Source organism: Podarcis vaucheri (genome assembly GCF_965113315.1).
Source record: "Podarcis vaucheri genome assembly, chromosome: 9".
Lineage (NCBI taxonomy): Eukaryota > Metazoa > Chordata > Lepidosauria > Squamata > Lacertidae > Podarcis > Podarcis vaucheri.
In genome coordinates this window covers 64,636,501-64,657,493 of record NC_138767.1, presented here as the reverse complement: position 1 = coordinate 64,657,493, position 20,993 = coordinate 64,636,501, and the positions used below count along the sequence as shown (strand labels likewise).

The 20,993-nt window shown below is 43.0% G+C and overlaps 1 long non-coding RNA gene across 3 annotated transcripts in view; it reads right to left on the bottom strand.

Annotated features, from left to right (window-relative positions):
• The window catches only part of LOC309540945, a 57,167-nt gene extending 37,489 nt beyond the window's left edge, over positions 1-19,678 (bottom strand). The window contains exons 1-3 of one of the 3 annotated variants that reach the window (XR_014223556.1): positions 19,501-19,678; positions 9,048-9,198; positions 7,998-8,107 (exon numbers count right to left, since the gene is read on the bottom strand). This is a non-coding gene — a long non-coding RNA (uncharacterized lncRNA). The remainder of the gene's footprint in view (positions 1-7,997; positions 8,108-9,047; positions 9,199-19,500) is intronic. The other 2 variants (XR_014223557.1, XR_014223558.1) reach the window with 2 other exon arrangements.
• Between the last annotated feature and the right edge of the window lie 1,315 nt (positions 19,679-20,993).

The following is a 20,993-nucleotide window of genomic DNA, read 5'->3' as shown; positions in this document are numbered from 1 at the left end:
CTGAGAAATTACAGATAAATTATTACTGACCAGAATAGCTAATTGTCACAGAGTGAAAACATCTTCCTTGTGGGTTAGCTTACATGCAGGGATGAACAAATCAATCTATTTTCAGTCCATGTCACTTTCAAATGTGTTTACATCACATCGTCACATTAATTTGCACCCAGTCGCCCCCCCCCCAGTGTATTCTCTCAAAATACACACTTTTAAACTGTTTCTTTTTTCAATTTAATTTTTCGCATCAAAACATGCTTTTAAAAAACATACTTTTTCGACATTTTGCAAGCTAGAGGCTGTGTCACAACATTTGCAGGAATGCAAAATTCAGTGGACAGCTCCTTTCTGATCTGCACATTAGTTCATGAGCTGGTGATAAGGTCAGTTCATATTGGAATCATCAAAGACTGAATTCCTCAGATATCCCTGTTCACAAGATGATTACTCAAACACAAGGAGATTTTCATGAATGATAGGATTGGATGTCATCTGTTTTTTTTTTTTTTTTTTGGAACAGGTTACCTCATGGGTAGGCAAACTAAGGCCCGGGGGCTGGATCGAGCCCAATCGCCTTCTCAATCCGGCCCACGGATAGTCCAGGAATCAGCGTGTTTTTACATGAGTAGAAAGTGTGCTTTTATTTACCATATTTTTCGTCCCATAGGACGCACCTAGTTTTTTTGGGGGGGAAATAAAGGAATTCCCCCCCTTTATTTCCCCCCAAAACCAGGTCAGGGAAACTGAAGCAGGTCGAGGAACAGCGGGATGGCGGCACTGCGCCTCCCTGCTGTCCCCTGAGCTTGTGGGGCTGGCTGATGTCTGCCCGGCACGTGGGGCGCTCTGCTTCAGGGTGCTCCGTGCGCTGGGCGGCAGGCTGCTATCCGCACCATGGGGAGTCCTGCGGGGAACTCCTGCAGGGCTCCCCACGCTGCGGATGTCTGCCCGGCGCGAGGGGCGCTCTGCTTCAGGGCGCCCCTCGCGCCGGGCAGCAGGCTGCTATCCGCAACCTAGACAGCCCTGCGGGAACTCCCGCAGGGCTGCCTAGGCTGCGGATGTGTTCCCGAAGCGCTGGGCGCTCTGCTTTCAGCGCGTCCAGCGCTCCGGGAAGCAGGCTGCTATCTGAAGCCTGGACAGCCCTGCGGGAACTCCCGCAGGGCTGCCTAGGCTGCGGATGTGTTCCTGAAGCCTGGAGAGTGAGAGGGGTCGGTGCGCACCGACCCCTCTCGATCTCCAAGCTTCAGCGAAAGCCTGCATTCGCCCCATAGGACGCACCCAGATTTCCCCTTCATTTTTGGAGGGGGAAAAGTGCGTCCTATAGGGCGAAAAATACGGTAAAATGCATCTCTGGGTTATTTGTGGGGTATAGGAATTCGTTCATTATTATTTTTTTCAAAATATAGTCCATTCCCCCAACAAGGTCTGAGGGACAGTGGACTGGCACCCTGCTGAAAAGGTTTGCTGACCCCTGGGTTAGCTACTTACCTTGGATATTGATTAGTAGGTGACACAATCTTTTGCCCATGAATTATTAGACAATACAATTATTTCATCTAACTTTGACAGTGATCAAAATAATCTATTTCTACGTTTATCTAGCTCAGCTGCAGACTCCATAAGGACTGTACGGTGAAATACAGCACTATTATCACTGAAATTAGTTTTTATTGTGCATTATTTTTGCAGTGCGAAAAAATCAAGAAGGAGCCTGTGAGTGGACTACGAACTCCTGTGGATTAGACAATGTCCTTTGACACAATAAATCATGAAGTTTGTGGCACAGCATGCTGTCCATATGTGATTGCTATGTTTGCTTGTTTTTATGATGGCAAAGGTAATGAAGTGTGTTGATCCCAACCCCCCCCCCAAAAAAATGGGGGGGGGGTGTTAACCATGACACTGTGCAAATTTGTATTACGGACCCATTCCACTGTGTCACATTTATCAGCCATATTTCCATTTCAGGGTTTTAACAAATATGTATGCATCAGATTTATGATCAATTGGAGACAGGCTATCAGAACAGTTTTTGAGAGCGGTCCAGTGCCAGATATATGTATAAGCTAAACAAGCTATAGTTTAGGGCAGCACTCTCTTGGGGGCCCCCAAAAAATAGAGGGAAAAAAACTGAATTTACATTTCCAAAATATAAGATAAAAAACAAATAAAATAAAATCTACATGCAGCCATAATGTTTTGTGTTGTGTAGGCTCCTATGATGTAAGTAATGGGTCCCGCCTGCTAGCCTGCTCCCTAAAATATCACTGGTTTGCTCCTTTCTACATATAGGGTGCCTACATTCTGCTATTTATAATTATTAGTAGTTTGCATCATATATTTACGCCTGCTATTATTTCATGTTATAGCAAGTTTCGAGAGACTAGATTATGAGTCTTTGTAAATTGTGTTTCTAAAGGAACTTTTGTTATTGCCAAATGCCAATGTGCTTGCATTATTAAGTTTGTTATGAATAAAAAATCATTTTAAGTAAGAGCTTAATATTTATTCCACTATTAATATATCGGTACCTCTTCTTAATTGTGTTTCACTATTAATATACTTCTTCTTAATTGTATTTCAGTTCAACAATTACTTTGATAAAATACATATTTTGTTATGTGCAAATGGCTTTAGATACCTATTAGTTCCACAAATTTCCATTTACTGTAGCATATATTCAACACAAAAAACAGTGACAATTTGTTGTTGACAAAGGACAGCTGGACATATAAAGGGCCCCATTACCTTCAGGAGCTTAGGGCCTCATCAAACCTAAATCTGGCCCTGGAGAGGTCATAAAAACCTAAGAAGAGTTTTGCTGGATCAAACCAAAGACCTACCTAGCCCAGCATGATGTCCTCATGGGGAACAAACCCAGAACATAGATTATCATGAGCACCTCACACTCACAATTCCAGCAACTGGTATTCAGAGGCATACTGGTTGTGATATTGGAATCATCAGGACCTCAATCCTCAATGGATTTTTCTAATCCCCCTTTAAAGCTGTTTAGGCTGGTGGCCTGTGTCCTCATTGATCACACATTTGAGGATATTTAGCAAAACTGTGGGCTGCTTTGCTTTTGCTGCCACATTTCCCACATTTAGAAGAAAACAGAAATTTTGCACACACAAAAAGACAGAAACTTTGCACTAGCCAACACAAGGTCATCAGCGTAGCATTCATCTCTCTATTGAATCCAGAAATTCTGTCACCAAAGTCACGCTCTAGCAGTATTGTGCGGGATTATGCAGTGTCTGACAAAGGTGGGTTTTGTGTTTGGTAGGCGCACCTGCAGGTTTATCTTATCACTGAGGGGGAAAAATATCTACCGTGTCACTGTCCTTGCCTCACTTCTTTATAGCTGTCCATGCTTTATCAGTGCCATCTATAATCAGCTGGGATGTTTCCATTTTAACCATTTGCATTTTAAACTGGGAGTAGAGAACTTCTTTTTTAAAGACACCAATTTTATCAAAATCCTTACTGGGGAACATCTGCACGGGCACGTGGAGGCCTTCTGTAAACCTGCAGTTGTAATATATGTGTTACAAGGAAATACAAATATCCAGGAGGGGAAACATTGTTAAGGTTAGCACTGTGAACTCTGATGCTTATGCTAATGTACAGTAGATGCATTTGCATGCAAACATGTGTGCCAGTCTGAGATTGGGTTTATATCTCATATAAGTAAGGACCTTAGCTGATGCTGGCTGTACAAATATCAATCACTGTGGAAGAGAGACTGACCATCCAACATAAAAATATATGGTTATGATTTTATATCAAGGGTGGAGAACACATGACCATTTAAATGTAGTTGGAGTTGAACTCTCATCAACACCAGCCAGCATGGTGGAATAATGGGAATTTTAGTCCAGCAAAATGCGAAGTGGGGTGGGGGTTCCACAGGTTCCTCACACCAATATACATGGCACTAAGTCATACTTTACAAAATGACTTAGGGAAACGACATAGCCAAAGTACTTATTATCTACAGTTAAAGCGGGGAAACAGGAAGATGCCATGGGTTACAAGGGATGAAAAACTGAATATCTGCCAATGTAGTGATGTGGCTGGGGATGAGACCAATCTGTTAACATTGCAAGTACATAAAATGCTATGTTTGAATGCATTGTATTTGGATTGCTGTAAAGAGAAGTTAACCTTAAGCAAGAGGTTTCACTCTGGGTGAAAGCGGAAAGCTGGTGTGTTTCCATTTTAGTGAGTCCTTGATGAACATCACAGGAAACCCAAGCTGCAGCCCTCACAGCAGGAGATGAAACCTGAGAAGTCAGAGGTGCCTAGTAGCAGGAGTTGTAGCAGAGCATAACTGCAATGATGTACGAGTTTAGGATCTCTCTCTGGGATCAGAGAGAGGAAATCAACCATCCAACATAAAAATATATGGTTATGATTATATATCAAGGATGGAGAACATATGACCATATCCAAATGTAGTTCGACTCCAACTCTCAATGCAACTCCCTGCAATGATGAACGAGCTTAGGATCTCTCTCTGGGACCAGAGAGAAGAAAGTTTTCAAAACTGCATAAGGCAGTTAAAGGACTGAACCACACTATTTGTTTGCAATATGTTACTCTGTTATTTTGTTCATGTTATGTAACTATTATTTAAGACTGTTCCACAGTAAAACTTTGAAACTCATTCTTGGTGGGGAAAGCTCATATATATCTACACAAGGTGCAGATTATTGATTCCACTGAACAGCCCTAACACAATTCGTTTGTTATAGCAGTGGCAACACTTCCCTGTGGAGGAGGCCAGCTACAAATGAAATAGATACATTGATCATTTAGCCTTAGAACTGCTTTACACGTGTAGCAGAATGAGGTAGTGGACTAAACTAGCCAGATTGAAAACAGGGTTCACATATTATTATTATTTTAAAAGAAAATGTTCCACCATGTAACAATATTCTGACAATTAAAAAGAAGCACATCAGGGGAAAAGTTGTAGTACATCATTTTCCCTTCTGTGGCTGCTTCAACTTGCAGGCAGATTGGATACTTGTTTTTACAGCAGGGATCATTTTAAAATGTGGCAAGACCCCACCTAGTCTGAACAATCACAGTCCATTCTTCCATCTCATTCTACTGCAAGTGTATACTAGTCTCAAATCAGAAAGGCAAGTCATAAATCAATAGGCCCAATAAGGCTGTGGTGCCATGGAAGGCTTCCTGTTCAAATAAGCTCTCCAAAGGCTTAGGCAAAAACAAACAAGAATCAGGACCAAATGCCAAAACTTCACAGACAACTGAGGCAACATAATCTTTCATAAACCTGCTGTATTGTTCCCAAAACAGCCAAGCTCCCATAATCAGAATCCATTCATTTGTGAAGAATGGTTCTGAGGCTTTCCATCTGTACTAATGTTTGTTATTGGGCTATTTTGCAGAAATAAAAAAGACTAAAAAACTAATAATAATCAAGCTTTTTCTTTTCAGTAATGCTTGAAAACAAACGAACCAAGGCAACATGGTGCATACATGTGCTCACAACAATCTATCAATTTTGAAATGTCACATCACTTAGAAAGGAACCAGAGAACAGGGCAACTAATGACAGCTACCACAAAAGTATAATCCTCTAATGGACAACTGGCAAATTTTTCTCGGTGCTTGTACTCTGGAAGCATGCTATTTATTTCCCAAGCAGGTTAGGAGGTGAGAAACATGGTGATTAGAATTCAATATAAAAATACTCTTAAATAAAGTTGGAAGGAGTGCTTGACTCAGGGCTACAGTGAATACTTTCATAGCTTCCAAATAGGCTTGGATTGTGCTTTTCGTTAACTTCCTTTTCCCCTTTGTATAATACAATCCCTTGGAACCAAACACCCATCACACTTTTCTTTGTGAGATAACAACGGGGGTGTTCACGTGCTATGTTCAGTGAGTGTACACAGATACAACAAGTGTGCACTCTTTCACACAAACCTTTATAGATGTGTAGCTTCTACCTGTGTTCAGAGTAATATAGGCCCAGTTCATGGTGCTCACATTCAAAGCTCTCAACTGACTTAGGCCCTAAGAATCTCAAAGACTCCCTCTTTCCTTACAGACCCCCTCAGGTATTAACATCAGCAGAGGAGGCCCTCTTGGTAGTTTCACCTCCCTCAGAAGATATGTGGTACTGGCAACCCCGTAACTGTGGAATGCTCTCCCTACAAATCTCATGTTGCGTCCACTTCAGGTTATGCCTTTTCAAGTTGCATCCCGTGGCAACCCGGAAGTACCGGAAGGGGTTACTTCCGGGTTTGCCACTCGTGCGTGCACAGGCGCGCGCTTCTGTATGCGAACGCTTCGAGTTGCAGACGTGCCTCCATGATTACGTCTGCAACTTGAGGTTCTACTGTATCTGACTTCTTCACTCTACAACCTTTGGTCAATCCTGAAGACACATCTCTTTACCTTTGCTTTTGACAACTGAGATATGTGATTCCAGGGGCCCACCTTATTCTTGTGAATGTAATATGTTCTGTTTTTAATTCTAAATTTTAAACAGTTGTGGTTCACCTGGGGACCTTCTGGAGAAGGGCAGGCAATGCATTTAATGATGAGAAGAACAATAATAATATTAATGTGTGAACAAGACAAATGCAGCCCTGTGCATACTCCCTTGAGAGGAAGCACATGGAACACAATGGGAATATTTTTTTCACAAGCAGGACTTGAACCCTTTTCTCTCTTGCAACAGCCCTGAATAAAATCACTGACTCGAAAGTGTTATGTTCAGTGAGAAGAAATTTCCAGAGCCAGAACCTTTGGTACAATCCACTCAATAGCCATAGTAGTAGTAGAAGTAAGGTGTGTTGGTTTTTTTTGGGGGGGGGCTAACACCACAGAGCCTAGGACTTGCCGATCAGAAGGTTGGCGGTTCGAATCCCCGCAATGGGGGGAGGTCCTGTTGCTCAGTCCCAGCTCCTGCCAACCTAGCAGTTCGAAAGCACGTCAAAAGTGCAAGTAGATGAATAGGTACCACTCTGGTGGGAAGGTAAATGGCGTTTCCGTGCGCTGCTCTGGTTTTGCCAGAAGTGGCTTAGTCATGCTGGCCACATGAACCGGAAGCTGTACGCCAGCTCCCTCAGCCAATAAAACAAGATGAGCGCTGCAACCCCAGAGTCGGCCACGACTGGACCTAACGGTCAGGGGTCCCTTTACCTTTACCTATTTCAATAAAAATATTCGTGGAGGCTAAGACTGCAACTGCCATATGGGGTTGTTATGTACTGAGAACAATAGGATCCAAATTGCAGCAGTCTGATTAGTCCTAGAACAATAGGATTCAGAATGCAGCAGTCTGATTGGCCCTGGAACAATGCAGCAGCATGATTGGTTGGCAGGAACCACCCAATCCTGCTCCAGATTGAAGTGAATCCACAACCTGATTGGCTTACAGTAGAATTCTGGAATTAGCCAATCATGTGCAGCCCATTGTGTAAATAATGTATATAAGGCAGATACTGGGAGGGGACTTCCATTCATTCCTCCTCACCACTATGAGCTGAATAAAGAGCATGAAATCACTTTGCGACTCTGAGTATATTTCAGGGGTGCAGTGTCCACTCAAATGAAGTACCCGGGAGCAGACTCTGGGGAAAGAAACACTTGACAGCCACAACTTTCTGAATAGGGGGGGGGGGAATATGCAATGGGGGGGAGAGATAAGGCTGAAATCTTCAGCACATTTGCATAATAATAATAATTCTTATTAAGCTCATTAGAACTTGCTGTTGAATAAATATGCATAGAGCTGAGCTGTTTATATGTGTCTTAGAGTAAATGGGTTTTGAAGACTCAGTGCTATATATTAAAAAATCTTCCCAAAGTTATGTCCCATATATGAAAGTGCAAAAAGTCGGAACCACATCTACCTATCTGAGGAGGAAGTTGTTGCCCAATTACTATTCCATTTCTACTGTCTTAACAGTCAGTGAGATGTGAGAATGCCAGTGACATGGCAGGCAGAATCTCACCTGCTAAGGAAAGAACCTGTTGAAGATTGCCAGAGGCGGTGTTACAGAAACTCAGATTGACAATCCACTATAGCAAATATTAATCTGCAATGTAAATGACACACCTGCACCTTAGATAAGAGAAACAAAAGAGGTATAATTGATGTAGCTCATTAATTATATTACTAATTATAGGACATTTTAGTAGAGGTATGAACAATGGCTGGTGCCGAATTTGGAGTGTAGAGGGGAGTAGCTATGTCACTAGCACAGATTCCTGAAAAGCATAAAACAAATAGGGTTTTTTGTGAGGGGGGTGTTGTTCTAACCACATCCACAGACATGCTATATACTGTGGTCACGGTAGAAGGTGGAGTGGCAGGCAGATTGTGACATCAGCTGGAAGCTAGAGCAGTGATTGGACCCAGATCAGGCCTGACACCACCATCTGATGGCAGCAGGACTGACTCACAATACAATAGACTCCAGGACAACTCATCCCTGTTCCCAGCAAGCCCTGTTTTGGAGTTGGCAGGAGGAGATCTGCCCTGGCATCACTCAGCAGGTTCTGTCTGGTGAAAGATTGGCAGTTTCGAGCTCCTTCACCAAGTTCATCACCCCCCCCCCCCAAATGGCCTGGTGAAAAGCAGATATGGATTGCTCTGTAAAATATGTATTGCACCTGAATACCACACTTAAGGCAGCTTTCCTGGATCAGTTTTCATTGCAAACAGTTGGTTGGTTGGTTTTAAATCCCAATACTTTCATAGTAGCTGGGACAGGGAACCATGCCAGTAGAAAAATCCAAGAGATTTCTTGGGATGTTCTCCCAACTCTTTTTGATTTTCACAAACCAAACACAGACACTTAAACCTGCACCATTGGATCATGTAAAAATCAGTTGGTTTTCTTTAAGGTGGGTTTTCTTTTTCTTTTGGTCCCAGGTGCTTTTTGTGTATAGAAAGTTGGAACTTGAATGATGACACTGTCTTCTGCACTGATGTTTCATCTCCTCCTATCCCAGTATATTAACAACTAATTAAATTGTGAAAATATGAAGGTAAATGGGACCTTTCTGGTGTCAGATATCAGTGAAGAAAGACATTGAAATCGAATCTGAAAAGCCCATGGTATTGCAGGCTCACCTCCATGTCATGATAAATCTATCTCTATGCAAGATCAGCCATCCAGTCCTTTATTGGAACGCGCACAAGCTCTGTTTCTGGAAGATAAAGATAAAATTTCAAGGGCAGACACCACACTAAAAAACAACAGCTTTGCATTGCTACATCCCACTTCATGGCAAATGCTGGGATTTTACCTCTTTACCAGATGCACAACATAGCAAGAGCCATAGCAAAAAACGGATATACCTCTGATGGTGTGTGTGTGCAGAACAGTCAGAACACAGCCAGACTAACAGGTCTGATGTTATTTTACAGTGATAAATACAGTATTATTGTTATAAATACATATTGATAAAATAACACTGTAAGCACCTAATGCTTGTTAGGTATGCGAATGCCTTTGCACATCTTGGTCAGATCATTGGAAGGCGCATGCAGGTTTCCTTCTTACTGGGTAAAATGCTGCCCATGCATATTTGCTTGCATAAAATGCCTTGAGGTTTTCTTGTATCATAGAGTTTAGGTCTGATTTGGTTCATCGATTATTATTCATTAAACGTGCCTGTCGTTTCTCACCAAGAAAGTCCTAGATTGATTTGCAACCAAAATGAAAAGAACAACAACAAAAAGATTGCATAAGTGTTATTAAAAACAGAGTTAACAGTACAGTCATATCATTTCTGCTGCCAAATGCCTGGGAAAACAAAGAGAAATTTGCCTGGTGCTGAAATGATGACAAGAATGGCACCAGTGGTAGTGGCACATGTTTGCACTGGTGGAAGAGAAACCAACAGTAGGTGGAACTGGAACCCATGGCAGACATATCTGACATGCTGTAAGGATGAAAGCAGGCAGGGGATGGCTGGTTGAGGGCAGACTGAGGCTGGTGGGAAAGTTCCCCATTTCCTCTTAGGTGTGATGGCCTGGGGCTCAGGCTCGGACCTGGAAGCAGAGGAGACTCAGTCTGCATAGGATCCTTTGCCTCAGGCATCATCTGAAACACGTTTGGGGCATGATCCTGAAGAGTCCCAGTCTGCACAGGTGCCCCTGCAGCAAACACCAGCTGGGCCGAGTCAGGGGCCTGAGCCTGCCCCGGCTCCAGATGCGGGGATTACCTTGTTGCCTCCAGCTAGGCAATCACTTACAGCTACTCCACTACCAGTTTGGTCATGGGAGGCTGAGGTGGCCCCTGGGTCTAGTAACCCACCAACATCTCCCAAGTTGCAGAGACTAAGGTCTGAGAGAAGGAGAGACCTGAGTACTCACAGGAGAAGTGCTCACCTTCGGGCGAAACAGGGAGGTGAGTCGCTGGGGACAACACCTGGACCGCACCTGACTGCAGTTCCTGGGTTACCCCTGGGCCCAGCACACCCATTTCCTCTCAGACACCAGCCTCCCTGGCATGATTGGTGCCAGGTAGGCTTCGTAGGGAGAGCATTCAATAAATAGAGGGCTACTACAGAGAAGGTCTCATCTCTCAGCACTACCCTCTGGTGCTCCACTGGAGAAGGAATGCAGAGAAGTGTCTTAGATGAAGATCTCAGGATCTGGGCATGCCCAGTTGGGAAAAGATATTTGGAAGGGATGTCTGGATGTTACACTAGTGGCCAAAACTGTGGAAACCTTTTGGGAAAAGGGCATTTCTGAGATTTGATGGTTCATAACACCACTTTGTTTTGGAGGAATATCATAAAATTATGTATCAATGGAAAGATAATTTAATGGAAAATGTAATGCAACAAAGTTTGTTCCATTATCTGTATAGTCAAATAACCAGAAAAGGGAAGCACAACTTGCTTAGGTTGATATGCAGTAGATTTCCTTCAGTTGAATGTAGCCGATGAGCATGAGTGTTTAGAGAGCCAATCAGGTGTTATGAGCCATCAAACCTCAAAAATACACTTTTCCCAAAAGTTTTCCATCTTGTCATCTTGTATAAGCCCACTACTCAGTATAGGGCCTGCAATTTGTGATGCCACCACAGCATCTGTGGACAATAGCCATCCAGCCCCCCCAGAAATATCTCCAGTGAAAGATCCTCACGATTCCCAATGCACTCTGTGCTACTGTTCAACAGCGTTTCTTCTAATACTAAGCTGAAATCTGCTCCCCCAGCAACTTTCCAAACACTGGTTCTAGTCTTTCCCTCTGGAGTAACAGAGAATAAGTCTGTTTAATCTTCTTCATGACAGCCCTTCATGAAAACTGCTCTTATGTCACACCTCGCTCTTCTCTTCTCCAACTAAGCAAACAACATTCCTCCAACCATTCATCACATAACTTGGCTTCTAGATATTTCACTGTTATGGAGACTTCCTCCTGGACTTCCTCAAGTTGTGTGTGTGTGTGTGTGTGTTTTAATATAATGTGGTGTTCACATCTGAACGTAGTCTGGCCTTTGGACAAAAAGGTGGTACATGAATATACTGTAACACGATGCAATACAACATCATATAACCAACCCTTCCCATATGCCAAGTCTGTTCCTTGTATTGGAGTTTACTTGGCCAATTATATGCATGGGACTTCTGCAGTAATGTTGTTTGTCTTACTTGGGAACTGAATTTTGCTAGCATAAATTGAATTGTGAAATTGGTCTTGCTTTTGGGAGGCCTGGGTTAAAAATTCCCACATCTGCCTTGAGAAAGTTGTGGCCTTGAGAAAGTTATTTGAACAACTCAGTACTGCATCCCATGAGTCATACCCTACAGAGTCATCAATCTATAAGAAATGATCAACAGATTGTGCCTGAAGGTTTGCAAGCAGTGCAGGAGTCCCCTCACCCCCCAGAAAAATATTTGACTTCACAGTCTGGTGATTGGTATGGTTACTCCTCACGATGAAGTCAGTAGAATTTGGTACGTTCTCCTTTTATATTGACTCCTTTAAAAGAACAACTTGAGAACATCTGCAGAAATGAAAAGTTGGAGAAACATTTTTTGAGTTGTTTTATTTTAGTTGTGGTGTTCTTTGTAGCAGGAACAAGGAGGTGCAGCTGACACACGGCTTGTAGGAAGAGCTTTACGACTGAGCTGAAACCAGAAGGAGTTTTGAGCACCAGCAATTTTGGCAAGCCTTAACCACCAGTGCAAAGGGAATATACTTCCAAAATGTTGTAATGGGTAGATGCCCTAAGATGACAATAAAATGCAGTCTGTTTTTAACGAGTTGTTTTTGTGTGTGTTTTTAGAATGTTGTTTTTAACTTTTTTTCCAGAAGTTTTAATTATACTGTTTTATATGTGTTCCACACTGGGCTGCTTTGGAGCAAGGTGCAAGATCTAAATTTAAGAAATAATATAAACAATATAACCTGGGTACAATTAAATTAAGTTCTATTTAATTGTACTCAGGTTATATTATTTATATTATTTCAACTTTGGTATGTACAATGAAAGTGAAATAGGAGCAGGCAGCAAGTGGGGGGGGCTCCATTTCAATTTGTCATTAGTCCTAGAAAACACACAAACATTCTTGTTTGCGTGTTAAGATCCCAGGACCTCCCCCATAATAAAGACACAATTGACACATAATTTAGTTTAATGTTATTGGCATAATTTTGGCCACAACTTTATTGATTACTGATCATGAGTGGTTTGCTTAGGCCAGCCTTTCTCAACCTGTGGGTCCCCAGATGTTGTTGAACTACAACTCCCATCACCCCTAGCTAGCAAGGCCAGAGCTCAGGGATGATGGGAGTTGTAGTCCAACAACAAATGCGCAAAGCATGGGAAATAAACAAGATGAGCTTGAGCTCTTGGTACAGCAAACTAAATATGACATAATAGGCATCACTGAAACCTGGTGGGATAAGTCCCACGATTGGAATGTAATAATGGAGGGATACAATCTATTTCAGAGAAACAGACCAGACAAGAAAGGAGGAGGAGTGGCGTTATATGTCAGGGATGTGTATACCTGTGAAGAGATCCAAGATTTAGAACCTCAAAGCCAAAGTGAGAGCATTTGGGTCAAAATTAAGGGAGAGAAGAATAACAGAGACCTCATTGTGGGAGTTTACTATAGATCCCCAAGCCAAACGGAGGACATAGGTGATGCCTTCCTGGAACAGATGGCCAAGCATGCAAAAGGAAGGGAGATAGTAGTAATGGGGGACTTCAATTACCCGGATATTTGTTGGATGTCAAACTCAGTCAAGAGCATAAGGTCAAACAGATTCCTCACTGGCCTTGCAGACAACTTCATTGTCCAGAAAGTGGGAGAAGCAACAAGAGGAACAGCCATTTTAGATCTGGTCCTAACCAATGTTGATGACCTGCTTAGTGGGGTAGAAGTGGAAGGATCATTAGGCGTGAGTGATCATGCTCTTCTGAAGTTTACTATACAGCGGAAAGGAGCAGCCAAGCATACTAGGACTCAATTTCTTGACTTTAAGAAAGCCGACTTCATAAAACTTAGGGAAGTGCTGGGTGAGATCCCATGGACAGTAATACTAAAAGGAAAGGGAGTTCATGATGGCTGGGAGTTTGTTAAGAGGGAGATAGTAAAAGCACAACGTCAGGCAATACCAATGAGACAGAACATGGAAGGTGCCTAAAGAAGCCAGGGTGGCTATCTAAAGAACTTTTAACTGAGTTAAGATTAAAAAAGGATGTGTACCAAAAATGGAAAAGGGGGGAAACCACCAAAGAGTAATTCAAACAAATAGCCAGCACATGTAGACACAAAGTCAGAAAAGCTAAAGCACAGAATGAACTCAGGCTTGCTAGAGAGGTTAAAAGCAACAAAAAAGGCTTTTATGGGTATGTCCGTAGCAAAAGGAAGAACAAAGAAACAGTAGGGTCACTCAGAGGAGAAGATGGTGAAATGCAAACAGGGGACACAGAAAGGGCTGAATTCCTCAATGCCTTCTTTGCCTCAGTCTTCTCCGATAAAGAAAACAATGCCCGACCTGAAGATTTTGGAGCAAATGATTCAGCAGAGGAAACACAGCCCAGAATAACTAAGGAGATAGTACAAGAATACTTGGCTAGTTTAGATGTATTCAAGTCTCCAGGGCCAGATGAACTGCATCCAAGAGTATTAAAAGAACTGGCAGATGTGATCTCAGAACCACTGGCTGTCATCTTTGAGAATTCCTGGAGAACAGGCGAAGTCCCGGCAGACTGAAGGAGGGCAAATGTTGTCCCTATTTTCAAAAAGGGGGAAAGAGAGGACCCAAATAATTATCGCCCAGTTAGTCTGACATCAATAGCAGGGAAGATTCTGGAGCAGATCATTAAGCAAACAGTCTGTGAGCACCTAGAAAGGAATGCTGTGATCACCAATAGTCAGCATGGATTTCTGAAAAATAAGTCATGTCAGACTAACCTGATCTCGTTTTTTGACAGAATTACAAGCCTGGTAGATGAAGGGAATGCAGTGGATGTAGCCTACCTTGATTTCAGCAAGGCATTTGACAAGGTGCCCCATGATATTCTTGTAAAGAAGCTGGTAAAATGTGGTCTTGACTATGCTACAACTCAGTGGATTTGTAACTAGCTGACTGACCAAACCCAAAGGGTGCTCATCAATGGTTCCTCTTCATCCTGGAGAAGAGTGACTAGTGGGGTGCCGCAGGGTTCTGTCTTGGGCCCGGTCTTATTCAACATCATTATCAACGACTTGGATGATGGACTCAAGGGCATCCTGATCAAATTTGCAGATGACACCAAACTGGGAGGGGTGGCTAACACCCCAGAGGACAGGATCACACTTCAAAACGACCTTGACAGATTAGAGAACTGGGCCAAAACAAACAAGATGAATTTTAACAGGGAGAAATGTAAAGTATTGCACTTGGGCAAAAGAAAATGAGAGGCACAAATACAAGATGGGTGACACCTGGCTTGAGAGCAGTACATGTGAAAAGGATCTAGGAGTCTTGGTTGACCACAAACTTGACATGAGCCAACAGTGTGACGCGGCAGCTAAAAAAGCCAATGCAATTCTGGGCTGCATCAATAGGAGTATAGCATCTAGATCAAGGAAAGTAATAGTGCCACTGTATTCTGGTCAGACCTCACCTGGAGTACTGTGTCCAGTTCTGGGCACCACAGTTCAAGAAGGACACTGACAAACTGGAACGTGTCCAGAGGAGGGCAACCAAAATGGTCAAAGGCCCTGAAACGATGCCTTATGAGGAACGGCTAAGGGAGCTGGGCATGTTTAGCCTGGAGAAGAGGAGGTTAAGGGGTGATATGATACCCATTTTCAAATATATAAAAGGATGTCATACAGAGGAGGGAGAAAGGTTGTTTTCTGCTGCTCCAGAGAAGTGGACACGGAGCAATGGATCCAAACTACAAGAAAGAAGATTCCACCTAAACATTAGGAAGAACTTCCTGACAGTAAGAGCTGTTCGACAGTGGAATTTGCTGCCAAGGAGTGTGGTGGAGTCTCCTACTTTGGAGGTCTTTAAGCAGAGGCTTGACAACCATATGTCAGGAGTGCTCTGATGGTGTTTCCTGCTTGGCAGGGGGTTGGACTCGATGGCCCTTGTGGTCTCTTCCAACTCTATGATTCTATTCTATGATTCTATCTGGGGGCGCACAGGTTGAGAACCACTGGCTTAGGCATTGGTTCCTGACTAGCTGCACTGGCAGGGCAGCACTGATGACTGGATACTGGCAGAGGTCAGTACAGGTAAACATTGTGGGGGAGCATTGGACCAGGCTCAGACTCAAGCTCACCCCAAATGCTCCCAGGGGCTCTGGCGTGGACCTAACCCCTGGAAAGGGATCAGACAAAAGCAAGGCGAGCCCCTGGATTCCTTTAACGGAATACCCTTTCACGCATTGGAGGGGCAGGTGTGACAACCTCCCCTCCCCTCCAGTTAGAGCTCTTCTGTATAGTTAAAGCTATGGCTTTCTGAGTAGTGATGTATGGAAGTGAGAGCTGGACCATAAAGAAGGTTGACCGCCAAAGAATTGATGCTTTTGAATTCTGGTGCTGGAGGAGACTCTTGAGAGTCCCATAGACTGCAAGAAGATCAAACCGATCCATTCTGAAGGAAATCAGCCCTGAGTGCTCACTGGAAGGACAGATTCTGAAGCCGAGGCTCCAATACTTTGGGCCACCACATGAGAAGAGAAGACTCCCTGGAAAAGACCCTGATGTTGGGAAAGAAGGAGAAGGGAACGACAGAGGACAAGATGGTTGGATAGTGTTCTTGAAGCTACCAGCATGAGTTTGACCAAACTGCGGGAGGCAGTGGAAGACACGGGTGCCTGGTGTGCTCTGGTCCATGGGGTCACGAAGAGTCGGACATGACTAAACGACTAAACAGCAACAACAAAGGAGCTCTTGCTACAAGGATGGCTGAATATTAGAGCACATGATCACAACTGCCATGTGGCAATGAAGACTGCAAAGAAGGCATACATTGTGGCCTCCATTGAAACCTGACATACAACCCACTGGGATTCTTCAGGGTGGTATTGAAGATTGTTTCCCTTAAAGATGGTGATATTGAATGAAAGTTCAGCACTGATGGTGCCTATGTTTCAAGGCTGGACTCTATTATGACAGCTTTATCAAGTTTTAAAAGGACCAGGCCATAGTCTAAGCCCTGACATATGAGACTAAAATGTAGTCTGCATGTTTATGATGTAAGTCCCATTGAAATATGAACATCTGCTTGAGCCCTGCACATGCTTTGAAGATCAGGAGAAAGTACACAAATTGCAATGAGATATAGTCTAGAAAATATAGCCTCGTGAAGACTCCACCCCACTGGAAGCTTCAACAGTAGGTAATATCCCATAATCCTCAAGAGACAGAAGTTGACAGGCTGAAACCCTATGCACAGTTGGTGGAGAGCGTAAGTTTGACTGAATATAGCGGAACTTACTTGGTCCTGCAAAGGATTGCACTAAATATCCATCAACCGTTTCCCCTTTTAACTGATCAACTCCCCAGATAAAGAGTGAGTACAATGGAGCAATTAACAAAAGGCCTCCATTCATTTGTTTTTGGCAATGTCACAATAAAACCTCTGGGGTGTCTAAAATATTAAAAACTCTGGAACAGGGCACGTCACTGTTGCATTATTTTCTGTGAAAGAATGAATTGGTTTTATTCCTCCCTCCCCCCCCCCCCGCCTTGTTATCTCAGCTGGAATATATGCACTTGACATATGGACATTTTGGATGCAAAAATAAAGAAGCAGTAAAGCTTCAATCACATGGTAATTTTGGAAGTAGCCCAGGAGCTAAAGTGCCTTCCTAATAAGGCAAAATCGCTTTGGTTGCCCAAGCATAAATTTGCCTTGTCTATCCAAGTTTCAATAAACATTTGGCATAATTTTCTGACATGGAAAGAAAGGCTGGTTAATGGAGTTCTTGCCTTCCCCTCCTGCTCCCCCAGGGGGAAGCCAGCTGAAGTGGCCAACTACTAACAATGAATAGGTTGGTAAGGAAGAAGTAGTAAAGGCATATCGCCTTTATTATATTTGAAAGCCAAAATTATTAATTGAGGAAACACACAAAGCGTCTGCAGCTGCATGTAGCTCAAAAAGGTTTTTCGCACAGTGGGACTTTTTTAGTTTAAGGAAGATTTGCAGGATAGGTATGGAAAACAAAACAGAAGCACAGCTTCCCCTATGACTTAGGGTACAGTTGATGCAATACAGGTTGGAAGAAGAAGAAAATCCAGGAGAGGAAAAGCTGAGAAGCCATGAGGGGAATTGAACAGCAGAATTGTGGTGAGTAAAACATCGGGGGGGGGGTGGACACAACAACTGCTAAGAGTAAAGTTGTAAGGGGGGGGAATGAGAGTGGAAGGCAAAAATTTGAAGGGAAAAGACAAGAAAGTATTCATTTCTTTCATACATATATTTTGTTCTATGGAAGGTGATTTGAACAGCAGGAAGAATTGAGACAATAGATGGTTACAGTGGGAAACAGCATGGGCTTTCATGGACCACAGTTGATTTATGCATCTTTCAGGCCAATCACACAACCAGTACTAGTTTGGGGCTCTGTCCCACCCGCATTGTTGGCAGTTGCTTTCTTCGTCATCATGGGTAGAAGTCAAAAGTTCATGTCTGGCTAATGGGAAAGGACTAGTTCAGTGGTATAGCATATACTTTGTATGCAGAACGTCCCAGGTACACTCACAAACAATTCCAGGTGGGCCTAAAAGAGATCCAGCTATTGACAGTTGCTATAGGTGTTACTAGGGTCTCACAAGGTAGAGAACATAAAAAAATTGAAAAAAATGTCCAGTAGCACCTTAGAGACCAACTAAGTTTCTTCTGGGGATAACCTTTTGTGTCCATGCACACTTTCAGATACACGCATGCATGCACACGAAAGCTTATACCCAGAACAAACTTAGTTGGTCTCTAAGGTGCTACTGGACAATTATTATTTTTTATTTTGACTGCATCAGACTAACACAGCTATCTACCTGAAGGTAGCGAACAGCTTCCTATGTTCCTGTGGTCATCTCTGAAACACACTATGTGGTTGCTGTAACATCAGAGCTCAATGTCGGTGTGACTTGGCCAAATCATATCCTCCAAGTGTCCCAATTTTCCAGGGACGGTTCCAGAATTATGAAAGCCACCCAGCTTCTGATTTGATCTTGGAATGGCTCTATTTCACCTGCCAGAACTGTCAGTAGGGAAGAAGTAGTAAAGGCATATCCCCTTTATTATATTTGAAAGCCAAAATTGATCCGGTGCTTGTCCTGAGCGATGGCGGTGGCAGCAGTGTCAACTTTGAAGGAGCATCCTGTTGACTCTTCATGGCCACCACTGCTGTCCCCCCTTCTTGGGCAGCTTGTGGTGGCTTCTGGAGAGCGGGTGAGAAAGAGGAGAGGCTACCACCCTGAAGCACAATCCTGCATGACATGTCAGCTCTGAGGGGCAGGCAGAGGGCAGGGCCACCCAGACTGGGAAGAAAGATGAAACAGAGCAGAGAGCAAGGTCTTGATTTTTTATATACAGTGGATGCTCAGGTTGCAAACATGATCCAAGCGGGAAACACATTCGCAACCTGCAGCACCACGTGTGCACACACGCAGGTCGCACTTCTGCGCTTCTGTGCATGCGCACGCACTGAAACCCAGAAGTAACCAGTTCTGGTATTTCTGGGTTAGGCGCGGTGCACAACCTGAAATTGTGCAACCCAAAGCGTCTGTAACCCGAGGTATGACTGTATTTAAAAAATGCTTTGTGTGTCTGTGTCTAATCTTGCCCCTTTCTAAATTTATTTGTTGGTGTGTGTTTTTCTTTTTGTCAAACTACCAAAGAATAAAATAAAATAAAATCAGGATTAAGGGGTTTTCTCAGGATGGTGGAAGGTGCTGATGAGAACCAGCTGGCTTCAGCCTTCTTAAGCAGAGCTTCCAGCAGCAGTCAATGGTAACAATGCTTTTAGTTCCTGGTCTTACCTTACTGCTTCCTGCACATCTTGACCCTTGACCCCCATGATCATCAGATTCCCTGACTCCTGAACCATCTGAAGACATGGATTGCGGTTTGCCTGCCCCTAGGACTGGACCTGGCTTTGGATGCTGACTCTGCCTCCAGGTAAGTACACCCCAGAGACTCTTCTGGTTGGCTGGGTTCCCACTCCACTGAGCTCTGCACATGGTTGCTCAGCAATGAGATTATGACAGAGGGTGGGTGTGCTGTGTCCCATTGGTGTGATAGAAAATGCTCTGCTGTGGGTGAGGAATGGGGGTCAAGGAGTGTCAGTTTATGCAGACAAGGATTAAATGTAAGGTATTGGTTGTGTTTAGAATAGATTTATGAAAGATTTAGAAAACATATTGACTAGAATATTTGTGTGAGATTGTATCCGTTATTCCATATTTTCCCCATACAATCTTGCTTAAAAAGTATTTAGGAAGTGCAGTGTAAGCAATGGAAGTTAACCAATGAAATTTTATTATTTTCATTTTGAGATTCATAGAATAAACTTGTAAGAAATTCTTCCAACTTTTCTTCTTCTTTTCTCTTTATTTTTTTCTTTTTTTTCTTTTTTTTCTCTTCTGTTCCTTTTTTCATATATATGTCCTTATTTGAAATATATATGTATGTATGTATTTGCAATATTTTGCTTATATTTTATAACAATTATATTAAATAAATTAAAATCTAAAAAAAAAGGAATGTCAGTTGGCAGGCTGGAATGAGAAATGTTGCTATTTTCATCTGAGGAATGTTGAAGGGAATTAATCACATAGTACAGCCCCCCATCATTTTATTCCAACATTGACTTTTTCTTGTAGTGTGGATTGAATGTGTATGTATTTAGCTGAACTTCCTAACTTTCCTGGACTAGGGATTAGTGAGACCAGAACAAATTTAGGGGAATGTGGGGGACAGGCAGGGGAAGTTCCACTGAGCAACCAAAGAAATCCTTGCAGTTGTAGAAATACTTTGGTGGATGCTGCCCATAAAGAACAAAATGGTTATCTGGATCAGTTCCACACTGCTAATACGCTCATGATGCTGAGAGCAGATAACTGAAAATTCAGTCCTTAGCTGTATCTGAAGGAATCTAGGTGGCTATATGTAAATGAATTTGCATATGCTTTAACGTTTCTTTATGGCTGTGCTGCATTTGGATCTCTGCTATAATTCATAGGCTTTTCTGCTTCTGATGTTTCTTACACTCTGACCTTGGTGGCTCCTGTCAGATTTGGTTCCTTGTCTAGCTCTTGTCTTCCTGGTTTGCCTTTACTTGCAATGGCATGTTGCGATGTGTGGTAGCTTTGAATGTTTGCTGTGAGCTGAAGGGGCCTGGCGTTGAGCAGTTGCAAAGGGAGCAGGATGTCAACCCCCTGCCATGGCTGTCAACATTGCTTGGCTTCAGCACCATCATACCCCATTTTTATCTCATCATCTACATGTTGATTTCCCTTTGACCCTCACTGCC